Here is a 19,992-nt window from a genome sequence, read left to right on the forward strand (position 1 = left end):
GGTTAACAACCCTGCCAACTTTTGTATTATCTGCAAACTTGGACATTAATCCTGATGTACCTTCATCAATATCACTGATGAAGACTCAAAACAACAATGGGCCCAGAACCACCGGAAAACTCCACTAATAATATTTGTTCATGAAGAGCAGTCCATTGAGCAGTGTCCATTGATTAGCACTCTCTGTCTTCTCCCACTAAACCATCCCTTTATCCATTGTAGCAACTTACCCTTAATGCCATAACTCTCCAATTTGTACAGCAGTCTTCCATGCAGCAATAGTAGTAGTGGCATGTGATGCAAGAAAGCAAGTGTATGAGCTTATGCAGCATCAGTCAAAAAAAAAAAAAAAAATTCACACAACCATTCCCTCTAAATGTTTGTCCACTTCCTCCTTAAATTTATTTAACCTATCAACTTCCACAACGACGGAAGTTTGTTCCAGCAATTAACCACCCGCTGGCTAAAGGCAAATTTCGGCACATCTATTCTACATCTGCCTTTCCTTAATTTGAATTTATACCCCCTTAGGTTCGTAATCTGAACAAGTGGAAGAATCCCTTCAGAATTCAGCGTGCTCAAGCCATTCAAGGACTTATACACATCAATCAGATCACCGCACAGGTGCCTAGTCTCCAGATGCTGCAATTTGCAGAAATTAAGCCTCTTTTGGTAAGAGGATCCCTTCATTCCCCTCACCAACCTTGTTGCCCTTCTCTGTACATGCTCAAGCAAATCTACAACCTTCCTAAAATGAGGCCTCCAGACCTGTACGCAGTACTCAAGGCGTGGCCTGATCATTGCCTTATACAGAGGGACAATCACCTCCTTTTCCCTGCTAGCAAAGATTTGTCCATAAATGGGTAACATTTATGGACAAATCCAATGGTTTGCCAACTGTTTTTTGTAATTAACTATCCAGATTTCTCTCTGATCACTCATTGAGGGTGATGGTAGATAGCTCTGTCTTCTAAATTCTCCACTAATGCTGGTGTCCCTAAGGTTCAGTTCTTTCCCCCACTCTTTTCCTCGTATATTCATGACCTTCTTCCATTGACTGGAAATCCTATCCATAGTTTTGCTGATGATAGCACATTGCATTCCAGTTTGAGAAACCTTGCCCTGCTCAATCAGTTTCAGCTTCTCAAATATTTGCTACCAATTCCTTAAATGCCAATCTCCAGTGGGGCAAAGACAATTTAGTTGATTTCAATCCTTCTAAAACTCAGGCCTGTCTTATATCTCACAAAAAGGATTATTCTGCTGTGCTTATCTTTGGTGACACTCCGATTTCTAGGCAAGATATATCTCCTCTGGGGATTACCCTTACTTCTAACCCTCTCTTGGCACAAGCACATTACAAATATTGCTTCCTCTGCATCTAAATAACTTGGTTTTCTGTTTCACTCTCGGCGTTACTTTTCTTCCAAACAGTTGTTCACTCTGTACAAATTGCAAATCCACCCTATCATGGAATATTGTTCACACATCTGGGGTGGTGCCCCCAAAACCTCTCTCAGGCTTCTAGATTCTATTCAGAAGAGGGCAGTTAGGTTAATTTTTTTTTTTTCATGTGAATCCCAAACACGAGAGGTATTAGAACCTATAGTACTTAGTACCGTGCTTGGGTTGGAGGTTGAGAAGACGAAAGAAGATATTTGTTGACATTAGACTTGAACTTCTGTAGATTGTAATTTGAACATCAACTATTGAAGTTGATAGCTTAAATAAATTTAAGGCTCCACTAGACAAACATTTGTAGTGAGTGACTGGATGGGTGAATTGGGAGGTTGTTTTTTTTTGCTGATGCTGTATAAACTTGCTTTCTTGCATCATATGGCTTAACTAATGCTAATTATCCCTTTGTATAAGGTAATGGCCGGGCCACACTTTGAATGCTACATACAGGTCTGGAAGCCTCGTTTTAGGAAGGATGTAGAGCACCTGGAATGAGTACAGAGAAGGGCAATGAGATTGGTCAGGGGGAACAAAGGGGTGCTCTTACCAAGAAAGGCTTAAGTTCTGTAAATTGCAGTGGCTGGAGACTAGACACCTGCAAGGTGATCTGATTGAGATGTATAAGGCCTTAAATGGTTTGAGGAAGCTCAATGCTGATGGGATTCTTCCTCTTGCTCAGATTATGCACTTGAAGGGACATCAATTCAAACTGAGGAAAGACAGTTGCAGAATTGATGTGCAGAAATCTGCCTTTAGCCAGCGAGTGGTTGACTGCTGGAACAAACTTCCATCTGTTGTTCTGGAAGTTGATAACTTAAAAAATTCAAGATAGAACGGGACAAACGTTTGGAGCGAATGGGGTAAAGTCTGGGGGTGCATGCACTGGGGTGTGGGGTGGGGGGAAGAATGTAAACTTTGGGGGTACATGTAGTATATATATATATTTTTTATTATTATTTAATATTAACAACATATATATATGTTATAAACAAATCTGTATACAGGCAACCCCCGTATAAGACAGTACTTCTACAACATGATTCTGCACGAACATGATTGATAAATTGCGGCAATCCTCACATAACACAGTACTTATATAACACGGTTTTGCTCTAACATGGTTAGATAATTTCGGTAAATCTCGCATAACAGGGTATTTTTAGTTTTTGTGTGGGGGAAACCTTGCTATTATGTTAGATGTAATTTTTCAACATTTCCACTCTTTTTGAATCCCTGCTGTTGACTCGCTAATCAAAAAAAATTATTGAGAAATCCCTGTATTTTATTTTGTTGGGAAATCCCCGTGTTACATTCTATGCTATTGAAATTGTGCTTGTTGAAAAATCTAGATTTCAAAGTTATTACTATTGGATAGCACACCAGGCCATCCAAAAGATTTGAAGTCATCCAAACGTTGTACTTCCACCACAGTTGTACTAGGTTAATACAACTTCTTTCATTCAGCCATTAGATTAAGGCATTATATCCACTTTTAAAACTCATTACATCATAAAATCGTTACAATGAATTTTGGAAAAAAATTATTCTGAATCTATTGAAGTAATGGAGGCATGGAAAAATTTCTCAATTGTGGACTGTATCAGAATCATTGCTTTATCACTGAAAGAAGTAAAATTGTCAACATTAAATGCGTGTGGAAAAATGTATGGCCAGAGTCAGTTCATTCAGGAAATATGGTCAAACCAGCAGAAAATGGAATTAGTGCGATAGTAGAACTTGCTACGTTGGTAGGAGGGGAAGGTTTTGATGACATGACTACTGAAGCCCTCATGGGTAGCACAGTTGATAGAATTGCCCTCCTCCCTACACCAGTTGGAAAAGACCCAAAGTTCAAAAGAGCGCTTCAGAAATGCTTAGTTTCACACAATGAAATTCACAAAGGTTTATCAAGCAAAAGCAAACAAACCCAGATTACTGAATTTTTAAAGAGAGTAGAAGATACACGAAATCTAGAATGGTGTATTTTTGTTAGCTTTTGGAACATAACCCCCTTTTTGTACTTTTTCTTAGTCCTGTATAACACAGTTTCGCACAACACATTTTATAGGGACCTAACTACCATGTTATAAGAGGGTTACCTGTATTTATATTTATGCATAATATGCATAAATATAAATAAGCAGATTATGCATATCTATATGTATACATATTTATGAATGTTATAATAACAGAATATGAGAAAACAAAATAGGAAATAAAAGGAAATATTTATTATTTAACATCTAAATACTAACAGTCAGTTCACAAAAACCACATTACTGACAATAATCACAGTTTAATAATATGAATATCACCAACTAAAATTCACAAAAAAATCATACAAATTATAAGCAAATGTGTAAGTATTATAATAATCTTATTCTTTGCATATGTATCAATCACTTCATTTATTAATTTTTCCAATAACTCATTCAGGCCTTCTAAGCATATCTTCATGCAATCTTGCAATACAAAGTACAGATACGTATATAATCAAAAGATTATAAAATGTATTGTTTATAGGCTGTGACCAAACCATTTTGTTTGCAGTATACAAAGGAAGTTGTTGTTGTTGTTTTGGTTTTTAGGAGCATTAGCAGCTTAGGCCATATTGCTCCGGGATATGCGGTGGCCATTTCCTGACCTTTCCGCATCATCCGTATTTGGTGGTGACGGGCTCGAACCCTGGTCTAATCAAGAAGCGTGTGCTACGCACTGCTGCTCCTTCCCACCTGGCTACGGAGGCGCCTTATATACAAAGGAAGAATTAGCTACAGGTAGACTCTTGCTATGAAAAAAACAAATAAAGGGAATGTGAAAACCATAAAGTGAAACTGCCAATGATTGAATTAGTGGCTGCAGTACTCTCCTCTCTGACCTCACCCTGAAAGCCGCGGGACACTTTATAATTAAAATAGCATCTGTCGGGAAACAATTCAGGAAACCTATTGGCAGCCTGTGATCTTGTTTGCGATATACAAACAAAGAATTAGTTGCAAGTAAGTAGACTGTTTGTGTGAAAATAAAGCGAACCTGAAAACCATAAAATGAAAATGCAGACACTTGAAATAGTGGCTTTTAGTTACAATTTGTGCAGCCAGAAATACTGCCCATTTTTTTGTGTTTCTTAAATTTTAGTGATTTATTTTTGCTGTGTACCACTTAACAAGTACCACACTTAGTTAATGTGATTTTTCATGTTGTGTTTATTTGACATAAATTTATTGAATTCGTGTTTTATAAAATAAAAATTACTATTTTTCACTGGGGACAAAAACTCACCCCCAGTCACCCACTTGGATCCAACACTGACTAACACAGTCCATGTATTTACTTGTTCATGATGACTCCCAGCAGTTCTTGAAATTCCCAGCAATTTGCTCCCCAGGCTACTGCTCATTCTGCTAGTTGGGAGGGAGAAAAGAATTAGACATGCAATAGGTTACAGGTATGGGTGAAGGTTACATTGCATTCTTCTTAAAGTTTCATGAGAAGCTGCCAGCCCCCAAGGGTGATCTGTGGTTTCAAAGCACCAAAGATGATCAACCATGAGTTAAGTATGTGAAAGTGTATGGAAGCAATATACAACAGGATAGTAATGGTGCAACATGCTTTCACAATCATAAGGGGATATTATATTATTTATTATAATAAATAATATATAATATGCATCAGGGAAGTAAATAACAAGAAAATAGAAAATTTATATAATAATTTTAAATGTGTTTTTAATAAAAATGGATGAATCTGAGCTACTGGTTAAGCCTACAGATGCTTTAACTGAAACTCAGTACCACCCTGATATAAATGATGGTGAGTATCATTTTGGAATGTATATGTATGGGAAGGACAGAGAGGACGGGCAGTTACACTTCTGATAAAAACCTGTCTGAATGTATGACTATACGCTGATTTTGACCAAGAGATATCTCAACTTATAATTGATATCTCAGCTTTGAAATAAATTACACTAAAAAGGAAATAAATACCAAAAACAAACCAGAAATATGCTAAACATATCTGAATATGATAAGTTACATGCTAATATACTTGTACATAGTCACTATTTTTTGAAATAATCCTTGTTATGGCTGATGCTGTATGTCACTTTGTTTACTGCGAGGCACTCTTTGAACATTGCATACCATGGCTTCACATATACATTTTGGCATGCAAATATAAGAAAGTTAAAATTCCCATTGTTGCAGAGAATTGGGACAGTGCCAAGTGTGATAATACTCTAGCTTTTATAGCAATATGATCTTCTGTTGCAATAAAGTTATTCTCTCTCTCTCATTTAATGGCAACTATAAACAGAAGTGGAACTGATTTTCAAATTGCATCCATTGGGACATACAATAGCCTGGAAAGAAAGGGAGAAGGGAGTTTTTTTTTTTTTTTTTTTGACTGATGCTTTTTTGCATCACATGCCACTACTAATAATAATAAGCTCAGCTGGGAGTCCCATGGAATGAGCAGTTATATGGGAAGTGTTAACAGTTAGCATTAGTAGAGGCATTTGATGCAAGAAAGCAAGCTTATGCAGCATCAGCCAAAAAAAAAAAAAAAAAGCCACTTCCACTTCACCCCTCTGTTCATTCGAAATACCTGTCCAGCTGAGCCTTAAACTTATTTAGGCTATCAACTTCCATGAAAAGGGATGGAAGTCTGTTCCACCAAACAACCACCCGCTGGCTAAAGGCAAATTTCCATAAGTCTATCCAACATCTGTCTTTCCTCAATTTGAATTTATGCCCTCTCAGGTGATTATTCTGAGCAAGAGGAAGAATCCCATCAGCATTGAGCATGCTCAAACCATTCAAGACTTTATACACCTCTATCAGATCACCTCGCTGGTGCCTGGTCTCCAGACACTGTAATTTGCAAAACTTAAGCCTTTCTTCATAACAGCACCCCTTTGTTCCATTCACTAATCTTGTTGCCCTTCCAGCAACAAGCAGCTCTACATCCTTCTTGAAATGAGGCCTCCAGACCTGTACGCAGTACTCAAAGTGTGGCCTGACCATTGGTTTATACAAGGGAATAATCACCTCCTTATCCCTGCTAGAAAAATTCCTACATATCATTGACAATACACCATGAGCTACTCTTGCAGCCTGTCTGCACTGCTCAGAGAACCTCATATCTGCCTGCACAACCACCCCCAGGTCCCTTTCATTCTCTACCACTGTCAGTGTAGTACCACGTTGCTCTGGGGTTGCTGTTTCCCATATGTAGTACTTTACATTTGTTAATGTTAAACTTCATTTCCCACCTCTCAGCCCATCTGCTCAACCTTTCCAGATCCTGTTGCAGCAGCATAGTGTCAGTAGTGTCCTTGACAACTCTGCCAACCTTCGTATCATCTGCAAACTTGGACATTAAGCTTGATATACCATCATCAATATCATTTATAAATACAGAAAACAATAATGGACCCAACACTGAACCCTGAGGGACTCCACTAATAACATTAGTCCACAATGAGCAGTGTCCAATGATTACACTCTCTGTCTTCTCCCCCTCAACCACCCCTTTATCCATAGCAGCAATTTGCCTCCAATGCCACACTGCTCCAATTTGTGCAGCAGTATAACAATACCTCTCGTGTTTGGGGTTCACATAAAAAAAAAGTGTTCCATGTGCAACAGTTTCAAAAGCCTTTCTAAGATCCAAGTATATAATATCAAAGTTATTCCCTGCATCCAGTTCTTTTGTGACTGCATCATAGTATCCAATCAAATTGGTCAGGCAAAACTTCCCCTTAACAAAACCATGCTGTGTCCGAGCTATAACTGAAGTCTTGTCTAGATGATCCTGCAGTGCTTCTTTAACCAGTGCCTCCATTAATTTTCCTGGAACAGAAGTTAAACTCACAGGTCTATAATTACTTGTGTCAGCCTTTGATCCTCCTTTGTGAATTGGGGTCACATTTGCACATCTCCAGTCTGTCGGTACCTCCCCTGAGTCCAAGGAAGCTCTCATAATTATGGCTAAGGGTTTGCTTACTTCCTTTGCTGCCTCCTTTAATATAATTGGATAGATCCCATCCACCCCAGTTGCCTTTCTTGTGTTTATCTTCAACAATTCCTCCTCCGCTTTACTCTCAGTTATTACAATATTCTCTAGCTTACTGCCAGAGTTGAATACACCTCTGACATTCCCCTTGCTGAATAACTCATGTGTGAATGTCGATGCAAAATATTCATTTAGTTTGTTAGCTACCTGAGCAGGATCATCAACAGTTGACCCATCGATATCAAGTGGACAAATCTGATTCATTCCCTTCCTTCTAGAGTTTACATAAGTAAAGAACTCTTTGCTGTTTTTCTTTGCATCCCTTACCAAAGATTTCTCGTAATCTGCCTTCGCCTGCCTAACCTCCTTCGTAACTTGGTTACAGATCAACTTGTATCTATCATAGGCTTCTGTGTCATGTGTTAATTTGTATGTAGCCCATGCATTTTTCTTCTCTGCCATATGTCTCATTAGTTCATCTGACATCCATTTAGGCCTAAACCTTGAACAATATTTCTTAGTTGGTATGTAAAGCCTAGTAGCTTCCAAGATAAATTCTTTGAATGCTTCTCATTTTTATTTGCTGTTGGTAATATCATCAGTTGGTCCCACTGTATAGAATTTAAATACTGTCTCAGTCCATCGTAGTCACCTTTACGAAAGCAATAACCCTTCCCTTTACCCCTAATGGTAGTTACCTCTGAGTAAATCCCACTTCAGCACACTGTGATCACTGCCACCTAGTGGTTCATTTATCTGCAGATTCTTAATGCATGAAGAATCACTACTGATAATAAAATTCAGAGTATTACTCCCTCTAGTTGCCTCCCGAACATGCTGATGTAGAAAACAATCATCCAATAAATCCACAAAAGCCTTGCTAGTGTGTGAGTTTACGAGTACTGTATTAACAACACAAATAGACACAAACTTGCTTATAGGGACGTACTATATAAATTTGATGCACTGGTTAAGTCATCAAATGTAGCACTACAGCAATATGATAAACATGTTGCTCAGGGATGTAAAATTTGAATATAAGTACAGTGTGTACAAAAGGGAGAGATATGATGGGGGTGGGGGTATGCTTTTGGTTAAGATGGATAAATTCTAAAATAGCACAACCAGTACAAACAAATTGCCAGTATAACACTGAGTCAATATGGTGTGAAAGTAAAATTGAGCAGGAGTCCATTATAGGCCAAATGGCTATGCTGAGTGTAATGAACAACTATACAGACAGAGTGAGTCATGAAATCAGAATGTCTTATATTTGGGATTTCAACTTTGCAGATATCAATTGAAATGAGATTAGCATTGAAACTGCACAGAACAGAACATTTCTGGATTTGCTGAATGACCATTTTCTACCCTAATTGCTAGAAAAGCCTAGTAATGATTATCAGTAATGATGCTTTTGATGCATTAAATTGTGTTTTTTTGGCTGATACTGTATAAGCTTGCTTTCTTGCATCATAATACCACTATCAGAGGTGGGTGGGGTCAAAAATCCTTACTGGGGTAAAACTTGTAGCAGCCTCACACTTGCATTTATAACCGCTTTGTTTATGCGCAAAGTCACACCGGCCAAGGTTTCCCCAGTAAGTCTTATGGCCAGTCCATCTCTGGCCACTATTAATGTTAATATATTAATAAGAATCTTCAAAAATAATAATAATAATAACCATTATTGTTTCTATATTACAGGTTGATAACTTTCCAAGTAAATGAAGAATTTTTTATTATTTTATCTAAATCCTCTTATGTTTAGATTAATATTAAATCTGATAAAAAAAATTGTAATTTGTTTCATGTTGTTATTTTTATTTCCCTCATTAACCTTGCTGCTCTTGAGTGTTGGGTCCATTATTGTTTTCTGTATTTATAAATGATATTGATGATGGTATATCAGGCTTAATGTCCAAGTTTGCAGACGATACAAAGGTTGGCAGGGTTGTCAAGGACACTACTGACACTATGCTGCTGCAACGGGATCTGGATAGGTTGAGCAGATGGGCTGAGAGGTGGCAAATGAAGTTTAACATTGACAAATGTAAAGTACTACACATGGGAAACAGCAACCCCAGAGCAACGTATCAACTCTGTGGTACTACACTGACATTGGTAGAGAATGAAAGGGACTTGGGGGTGGTTGTGCAGGCAGATATGAAGTTCTCTGAGCAGTGCAGACGGGCTGCAAGAGTAGCTCATGGAGTATTGTCAATGATATACAGGAATTTTTCCAGCAGGGATAAGGAGGTGATTATTCCATTGTATAAGGTGATGGTCAGGCCACACCTAGAGTACTGTATACAGGTCTGGAGGCCTCATTTCAAGAAGGATGTAGAGCTGCTGGAACGAGTACAGAGAAGGGCAACAAGATTAGTGAATGGAACAAAGGGGTGCTCTTACGAAGAAAGGCTTAAGTTTTGCAAATTACAGTGTCTGGAGACTAGGCACCAGCGAGGTGATCTGATAGAGGTGTATAAAGCCTTGAATGGTTTAAGCATGCTCAATGCTGATGGGATTCTTCCTCTAGCTCAGAAAAATCACCTGAGAGGGCATAAATTCAAATTGAGGAAAGACAGATGTAGGATAGACGTGCGGAAATTTGCCTTTAGCCAGTGGGTGGTTGGTTGGTGGAACAGACTTCCATCCCTTGTGGTGGAGGTTGATAGCCTAAATAAGTTTAAGGCTCAGCTGGACAGGTATTTTGAACGAACAGAGGGGTGAAGTGGAAGTGGGGGTTTTTTTTTTTTTTGGCTGATGCTGCATAAGCTTGCTTTCTTGCATCAAATGCCTCTACTAATGCTAATGCTAATTGAATGTTTAAATTCATAATTACAGTATATTCTTCCAGTATTGGCAAATGATGCAAGGGAGCAAGCATCGGCAAAAAAAAAAATTAATTAATTAAATAAAATAAAAAACACACTTATCACATCACCTGATAAGTGTGTTTTATAATAATAAATATTATTATAAATTCCTCTGTACATTTATTCAAACTACCCACTTCCACAAATCAGATGGAAGTTTGTTTGAACAATCAACTACCCTCTGGCTGAATGCAAAATTTCACACAGAATGGTTGTATCCTGCAACCATTCTCAATTTAAATTTATACTCCCTTGTGTGTATGTGAGCAAGAGTAAGGATGTTATCAGCACTTAGCTTACTCAATACATTCAAAGCCTTAAACATCTCAATCATATCTCCTAGCAGGTGCCTAGTTTCCTTTTGTTCCCCTCACTAATCTTGTTTCTCTAGTGTATAACACTAAGATAACATTCTATATATACAGTATATCTTTTGGATACTGATCATCCCACCCGTACAGTTATTTTTCTGTAAACCCTGCAGCCCTATCAGGATTTTAGTGTAAGACTCCATCCTTTTCCTTTACCAAATTTAAAACAACAGATGTTCATTATCAAATTAATTTAATTTTTTATATTCAAATGGCATATAAATGTCTAGAATTTGCCTATTTAAACTTATTAAGTCAAGGCAAGTGCATTTATTATTATTATTAGCCCTTTGGTGCAAGGAAGCCTGAGGCTTCTGCTGCACCAGCCAAAAAAAATTCCCGAGTTACCCTAAGAGAGAGAGCGAAGTAGAATGGGATCATCAAGAAAGAAAGAATAATGATGATATCCAGCTCAGGACCCTGGGTGTGCCAAGCCAGATGTAAGTCCCTGGGGTGAATTTCTTCCCAATACACAAATGGACTTAAGGGTACAATCGAGATTTTGGATCGGACTTTGTGTTCACGTTTGCAAAACTCTGCATATCTATAAGGATTTTAAAATCAAATAAGTATCCCCAGGGGCTCACATCTGGTGAGTATGGGCTTGGCACACCCGGGATCCTGAGCTGGATATCATCATTCTTCTCTTTCTTGGTAACTCCTTTCTACTTCTCTCTCTCTCTCTGAGGGTAGCTCGGAAATTTATTTTAGCTGGTGCAGCATAAGCCTCAGGCTTCCTGGCACTATATGGCTAGTGATAATAATAATAATAATAATAAAGTATCTTGTCAAAACTTTTTTTATTGAACATACAGCATCAGTATGAAACGGCACAGTTTCCAACGACTCTTCCTCCCCATACCACCAGGCACACCCCAAGACGCGTGAGAATCAATCAAACTGTATGGATACGGATGCTTTTGAAATTAAAATGTTTTCTTCAGATTTGATTTTGCATTAGGGCCTGTAATTCTGATTCTGATAACAAAAAATGCTATGCCAATTTCATTAGAAAGTGTATATATTTTACGTATTTAAAAAAAAAAAAAAAAGAAAAGTAATTCTTGTTTTTACTTTAATTTGCCAACAAATCTAACCAAAACGTTTTTCTCCAAACAGGCTATAAATGAAACTTACAGTATGGTTAATAGTATTTCTCTGATTAAAGGCTAGCAAAGAAGACAAAACTCCTTTACATTAATCCGTTCAATGGTAAAAAAACACAAGTACTGTATTATGGTAAGAATTAAAACATGCGTAAGGAAGCAAACATGAGCAATCAACGCCCCTCACGGCAGTTAGATTAAACTTCAGATGCGTGAACTTGATAGCTATGTAAGTGATTTAACCATAGGACATGCAAGGAAGGAGAACTTAATACTCCTCTCCCCACCTGGAACATTTAGTTTTATTTTATATAATGGTATTGCAATCAATCTTATAAAAGCTCCCAATGTGAAAGGTACGAATCCTTGCAAACAAAATTTATGCTGCTCCGCTGAATTTTTTCTAACCGCCATGGATTTACCAGGGAATTCGGGTTTTTCGTTAATCAATACAGGCAAATCGACCAGAGAACAAAATTTATGGACATAATACACAAGGGCAGATAAGATGGTTCTTTGTTGGACCTAATATGATACTTTTTAACCACAATAGATTGTCACTAATTGGAAATAAAGAAGGAGATATACAAGTGGCGTAACTTCCATGTAGGCAGGCAAGGCAATTGCCTCGGGGTCCCGGCCCTTTAGGAGTACGGCGTCTTTGGATGGCTCCTATTTTTGCAATTTTCATTAATTAAATAGGGGCCCGACCATGTTCTTTGCCTCCGGACTCGAAAAAGGGTAGCTACGCTACTGAGATATACATTAAAAATGTCTGGAAACAGAAGCATTTTTCGTCCGAATCATATCTTTATTTAGAACAGGCATAGAAACTGGGAAGAACTCTCATGCCCACCCAGGATCAGACATATTTTGTCTATCATATTGTTAAAATTGAAAAGAATGAGAGAGAGAGAGAGAGAGAGAGAGAGAGAGAGAGAGAGAGAGAGAGAGAGAGAAAAAGGAAGACGGAAGATGGAACATCTTCTCTCTTCCCTCTGTATAAGGCAATGGTCAGGAAAGCTTTTGACACTGTTGCGCATGGAAGACTGATGTACAAATTGTAGCAGAATGGTATTAAGGGTAAGTTGCTACAATGGATAAAAGGATGGTTGAATGGGAGAAGACAGAGAGTGGTAATCAGTGGGTGCTCCTCTTCGTGGTCTAATGTTATTAGTGGAGTCTCAGAGGGTTCGGTGTTGGGTCCACTGTTGTTTTGTATATTTATCAATGGTATTGATGATGGTATATCAGGCTTAGTTAGCCGAAGTTTACAGATGATACAACGGTTGGCAGAGTTGTTAATGACAATAAGGGCAGTGTGCTACTGCAACAGGATCTAGAAAATTTGGGCAGTTGGGCTCAACAGTGGCAACTGAAGTTTACATTGCCAAATGCAAAGTACAGCATATGGGTAGAGGTAACCATAAAGAAACGTACCAACTGTGTGGTACTATACTTAAGGTGGTAGAAAATGAAAAAGACCTGAGAGTAATCGTGCAGTCAGATATGAAATTTTCTGAGCAATGCAGACAGGCTGCCAGGGCAGGTCATGTTTGTCAATGATATGCAGGAATTTTGCTAGCAGGGAAAAGGAGGTGATTGTCCCTCTGTATAAGGCAATGGTCAGGCCACGCCTTGAGTACTGCATATACGTCTGGAGGCCTCATTTTTGGAAGGATGTAAATTTGCTTGAGCGTGTACAGAGAAGGGCAACAAGATTGGTGAGAGGAATGAAGGGATCCTCTTACCAAGAGAAGCTTAAGTTATGCAAATTGCAGCAGCTGGAGACTAGGCACCTGCGAGGTGATCTGATTGAGGTGTATAAGGCCTTGAATGGGTTGAGCACGCTGAATTCTGATGGGATTCTTCCACTTGTTCAGATTACCTAAGGGGGTCATAAATTCAAATTGAGGAAAGACAGATGTATAATAGATGTGCAGAAATTTGTTTTTAGCCAGCGGGTGGTTAATTGCTAGCTAGAACAAGCTTCCATCTGTCGTTGTGGAAGTTGATCGGTTAAATAAATTTAAGGAGGAGCTGAACGGACATTTGGAAGGAATTTTGTATTTTATTTATTTATTATTATTTTTTTTTTTTTTGGCTGATGATGCATAAGCTTATACACTTGCTTTCTTGCATCACATGTACTACTACATAGAAACAATAAGAACAAAGGAGGATATTGTGGAGGCGAATTTAAGGTAAAGCTCATACATGAGTTTGAATAGCGTCAATGACGCAAGGAATTTTTATAGGCCTTCGCTGTGGTGTGCATATATTATATTGCCTGAGAAACAGAAATTTCTACGATATCGACCCTTCCAAGTGCGGTATCAAAATGCTCTTTCCATGCATTATTTTTTTTATTTATTATTATTATTATCATTATTGTTGTTGCTCTTATATTATTTCTCCCTGATTGGGGGATTCCACTACGTGACGGGTACTGCTACCAAGTACACAGGGTGGTTGTAATGTCTGGTGTTACTGTTGGTCGAGGAAATCTCTGATTGTCCTACAGGTGTTCAGTATTACGAATTTCTGGAGTACCTTGTAGGTGTTCTCTGGGAGACCTATTGCTGCTAGGCTGCCATGTAGAGTTTTTCGTACCATACCGGTGGTTGACACGATGATGGGGATGGGTGATATTTCTTGCACATGCCACATCTCCTTGATCTCATGTCTCAGGTTCGTGTACTTTCTAATTTTTTCCTCATGGGTTTTCTGGACATTGCTGGTGTTCGGCACCGCTATGCCAATCAGGTAGGTAGCCTTTTCCATCTTGTCCACAAGGGTTATGTCCGGTATGTTGTGCGGGACAGTCTTATCCGTTATTATGGCACAGTCCCAGTACAACTTGTGGGTTCGGGTCTCTAGTACTGTCTGGGTTTCGTACTTTTAATACGTACACTTTCTTCGATCAACTGGTATTTCCTTGCTAGCTTCTGATGTATTATTATCCTGGCTACCTGGTCGTGACTATGAGTGTATACTCAGTCTGGGTGATCACCTTGCATCCAGCGGTGATGTGTTGGATCGTTTCTGAGGCCAGGTGGCATCGTCGACATGTGTCATCTAACACTCCGGGCCAGAGTATTAGATGACATATGTCATCTAATACTCTGGCCATGTATTTTCCATAGTTCCTGGTGTTGATTACCTGGTCTTATGAATCCTTCAGTCTCGGAGAAGAGCGTCCCGCTCGTAAGCCATGCATTGGAAACAATTTTATCTATGTGACCCTGATGGAGATCATTTTACTGTCTGCCATGGAGTGTCTTCTTTGCCCATCTTTCTACCTCCGTTTGTACCTCCTGGTTGGGGGGGAGGACTCCTCGCTTAGGTTGATTGGGGTGTACCGCTTGTCTATCTTACTTAGGGCCTGTTGGAGTGCTGCTATGTGTTTCTGGAAGTAATTCTTCAGGTTAACTGTTACTGTCTTCTGTTGCTCAATGAGGTCTATGAGGCCCCTTCCTCCTTCTTCCCGGCAATTGTCAATCTCTCCACGGCAGCTCTCTCGGGTGGTGCTGGCGGCTCTTGGTCATCATTGTCCTTGTCTTTCTCATCCTCCAGCTCGGTGTTAGTCCAATATATGAACCCGAAGGAGTATGTTATCACTGAGACTGCATAGGTGTTTTTGGCTTTAACTGTGTTCCCTCTGTTCAGCTTTGCTTTCAGCAGGCTTCTGAGTCTCTGATGATATTTTTCGGTCAGGCCGGCCTTAATTTCCTTGTGCTGTAACTGCTGAGCCTGCATCATACCCAAGTATTTGTAGGCCTCGCCCTCTGTCATGGCTTCGATCTCTTTACCACTCTGCAGCAGGTAGTTTCGGTTGACTAATTTTCCCTGACGCAATCCGTGGGTCTTGCATTTGTCTAGATTAAATTCCATCCTAATATCCTTGCTGAATTCTTCGGTGATCTGGAGTAATTGCTGAAGATTATTATTATTATTATATTAATTCAGTCATGTAAGAGGAGATATGTTTGTGCCCCCCCCCAACCAAAGAAACTTAATGCTTGATCCTCGAGTTTGTACGACGCTGTAAATTTTGGCCAAGTGAAATTCTCTTTTCACTTGCGCAAAATCTATCGGTGGCGGCGAGGAGTGTAAAAATGCATTCATTTTTACTTGCTTTGATTCATCCTTAGAGGATAGGTACCCTATACTTTTGTCCCTGCTTATATCTCTAGGACAACATTCCCTTCCTCTAGATGACTGTTTTCTTTTGCCCTAGTGCACGCTCGTCGGCGCCGCACCCTGGAGAGTGTAGGTGGAAATATTATTCCCCCTGTCGGGTGTCCGGTTGGTTGGCGACGAATGGTCTTGATTTCTATTGTCCGAACAAGCTTAGTGACGTAATGTTTACCAAGAATGGGGTGCAAGTGTCCGACTCTCGTCGGAGAAAGATGAGTTGCAACAGAAAAGAACACCTTTGAATGTAATGTGAACCAGGTATCTAGTCAGTGTTTGTTGTTTCGAAGATTCCTTGTAGGAGACGGTGGTTGTTACGGCTGACTGTCCGGAGAAGCAACACTATACATATATGAAACTCCCCTTTTAACCCCCCCACTAATAAATAACATCTTGAGTTGCTTTGGCTCGCAAAGAATGACAATCCCCAAGCATGTTTCTCCCCGCAAAGAATTAGCAAGTACAGCAGTACAGGCCGGAGGGGAACACAGAGGGGGAAGGGATATATATATATTTATCCCTTCCCCCTCTGTGTTCTCTTCCCCTTCTATATATATATATGTAAGAGGAGAAAGCAGAGAGGGAGAGAGAGTCTTTTGTCTTCTTTGTCTGAATTTTCTGGAAGTCATATTCCATGGAGTGCCGAGCTGAGTCTGGAACCATTGGAGAAGGACGGAGGTTTATTTGGTAAGTCGACCCGTACTATCTGAGAACAAACCGAACCAAACTACTCAAAGTCAAACCTACTCCCCCTTCTTTTTATATTATCCTTATCCACAGACATCTCTCCTCATATTCACACCTTGATAGTTGTTTTAATACCTCACCTAGCACCTAGAATTTAATGGATAATGTGACCTATCACTATAAAAGCCTTAAGTATTAATTATGACTATTAAACTGACATTTTCTACCACACTAACAGTATAACACATGGATAGCAAGACATGCATCGACCTCTTCGAGTACGAGCGAGGCAATGAAGGAAAAGGCTACACGAAGAACATAAACCAAATACCACACATGTAACATATACATTTTAATCTATAGCCCCGTTGTAGAAGAGTACTGAGTTTTAATTTCTTTTATTACTAGCTAAATTACCACTTCTAATTATTCTGTAAGGTATGCGTTTATCCTGTACGATAGATGTTTATGTTAATAAATCATGTTTTGTTTACTCATCCTTACCTCTTAGCCATTCTCTTGACACACACTAACCATAGCACAAGTATAATAAAAGAACCATATCTTGCGGCACTCTGCGGTCTAACTTCAGGAAGAATTTCAGCGTGAGAACACAGTGCCTTCTTGATGTTGCGAATCTATTCTCCACGTCTCAGAATAGATCTTGAGAACACGAGATGTAGTCCTAAAATAAACCAGCTGATCATATAAAACACAAGAGCTTTCTGGAACATTAATATTAGTGTTTAAACTTGCCCGGAAACCTCATAGTGTTGTTAGAATTAGCATCAGCATTAGCATTAGTAGAGGCATTTGATGCAAGAAAGCAAGCTTATGCAGCATCAGCCAAAAAAAAAAATAAATAAATAAAATAAATAAAAAAATAAAAAATAACCACTTCCATTTCACCCCTCTGTTCGTTCGAAATACCTGTCCAGCTGAGCTTTAAACTTATTTAGGCTATCAACTTCCACGACAAGGGATGGAAGTTTATTCCACCAACCAACCATCCGCTGGCTAAAGGCGAATTTCCTCACGTCTATCCTACATCTGTCTTTTCTCAATTTGAATTTATGCCCTCTCAGGTGATTATTCTGAGCAAGAGGAAGAATCCCATCAGCATTGAGCATGCTCAAACCATTGAAGGCTTTATATACCTCTATCAGATCACCTCGCTGGTGCCTAGTCTCCAGACACTGTAATTTGCAAAACTCAAGCCTTTTTTCGTAAGAGCACCCCTTTGTTCCATTCACTAATCTTGTTGCCCTTCTCTGTACTCGTTCCAGCATCTCTACATCCTTCTTGAAATGAGGCCTCCAGACCTGTATACAGTACTCTAGGTGTGGTCTGACCATTGCCTTATACAATGGAATAATCACCTCCTTATCCCCACTAGAAAAATTCCTATATATCATCGACAATACACCATGAGCTACTCTTGCAGCCCGTCTGCACTGCTCAGAAAACTTCATATCTGCCTGCACAACCACCCCCAGGTCCCTTTCTTTCTCTACCACTGTCAGTGTAGTACCACAGAGTTAATACTCTGGGGTTACTGTTTCCCATATGTAGTACTTTACATTTGTCAATGTTAAACTTCATTTGCTACCTCGAAGCCCATATGCTCAACCTTTCCAGATCCTGTTGCAGTAGCATAGTGTCAGTAGTGTCCTTGACAACCCTGCCAACCTTCGTATCGTCGGCAAACTTGGACATTAAGCTTGATATACCATCATCGATATCATTTATAAATACAGAAAACAATAATGGACCCAATACTGAACCCTGAGGGACTCCACTAATAACATTAGTCCACGATGAGCAGTGTCCATTGATTACCACTCTCTGTCTTCTCCCCCTCAGCCACCCCTAAAGATTGTAAGAGATGATTGCAATAATTGTCATGGAAGAAGGTCATCTAGCAAGTGCACTATAACAGAAAGCCTGTGGAACAATTAACAACACTGCCAACCTTTGTATCGTCTGGAAACTTAGACATTATCCCTGATATTCCTTCATCAATGATCTATTTTTCGGTATTTATCATTGATAAATACCTGAAACAACAATGGGCCCAACACCAAACCTTAGGGTACTCCATTAATAACATTAGTCCATGAAGAGCAGTGTCTGTCGATAACCACTCACTGTCTTCTCCCGCTCAACCATCCTTTTATCCATGGTAGCAACTTGTCCTTAATGCCATACTGTTCAAATTTGTATAGTAGTCTTCCATTTGCCATAGTATCAAAAGTTTTCCTAAAATCCAAGTATATGATATCAAAATTATTCTTTGCATTCAATGCCTTTTTGACCAAATATAGTATCCAATCAAACTATGATTTTTTTGGTGTTTCTCACCAACCATTGAAGTAAAAACGAAAGACGAAGAACCAAATTTTTAGTGTTTCTCACCAATGGTTGGTGAGAAACACTAAAAAAATCATAGTATGAATATACCCAACCCCAGAGTATTATATATATTTATATATATAATATTATTATATTAGATAGATACTAATAGATAGATAGATAGATAGATAGATAAATAGATAGATAGATAGATACTTCAAATAGATACTATTTGAAGTATCCAATCAAATTTGTCAAAACAGACTTTCCATTAACAAACCCATGGTGTGTCTGAATTATAACTGCAGTCTTGTCTAGATGATCCTGCATCGCTTCCTTAACCAAAACTGCAGTTATAATTCAGACACAGCATTGGTTTATTAAGGGGAAGTCTTGTCTGATGGATTTTATTGGATACTATGATGTGGTCACAAATGATCACTGCCATAATGTGTTCACAGGGAAACATTTTATTTGACTGCTCCTATTATCAGCAGGAAAGATTAAAAACATTCCTGTCTCACAGAAGCCTATAGCAATTAAGTATATCTCGAGAAACGAAGCAAACCTAGACGAATTCCTCTCTTTTCTAAAGAATATAAGGATATTTTCTCACCTGTAAAAACTTTCAAACTTGGGACTATTACATTAATAGCTTGAAAGGCGAATTGTGGTGCCTGTAGCCCTTTTGCCAAAGCCTTCAACGTTATCAAGGAGCACGGTGTTTGGTGGGGGGGGTGGGCGAAGGAATTCGTTTATGTAGTTTCGCTGTTGTTGAATATCCTCAACTTGTTAATTATATATATATATATATATTTTTTTTTTTAAAGAAAAGTAACGCAGACATTTATTTTTCATTTCCCTCGGTTTTCTTGCATGAGAGATTTTTGTTGAAGTTGTTTTTTTTAAATTTGCTTGGTTGTT

General features: G+C 38.9%; 1 protein-coding gene across 1 annotated transcript in view; it reads right to left on the reverse strand.

Annotated features, from left to right (window-relative positions):
• Window positions 1–11,990, reverse strand: part of LOC150075426 (uncharacterized) — a 66,673-nt gene extending 54,683 nt beyond the window's left edge. The window contains exon 1 of the mRNA XM_090388274.1: window positions 11,864–11,990. The gene's annotated coding sequence lies outside the window, so the exon portion shown is untranslated. The remainder of the gene's footprint in view (window positions 1–11,863) is intronic.
• Between the last annotated feature and the right edge of the window lie 8,002 nt (window positions 11,991–19,992).

This window comes from Mastigoproctus giganteus, chromosome 14 (assembly GCF_048544385.1).
Source record: "Mastigoproctus giganteus isolate SK-2022 chromosome 14, ASM4854438v1, whole genome shotgun sequence".
Lineage (NCBI taxonomy): Eukaryota > Metazoa > Arthropoda > Arachnida > Uropygi > Thelyphonidae > Mastigoproctus > Mastigoproctus giganteus.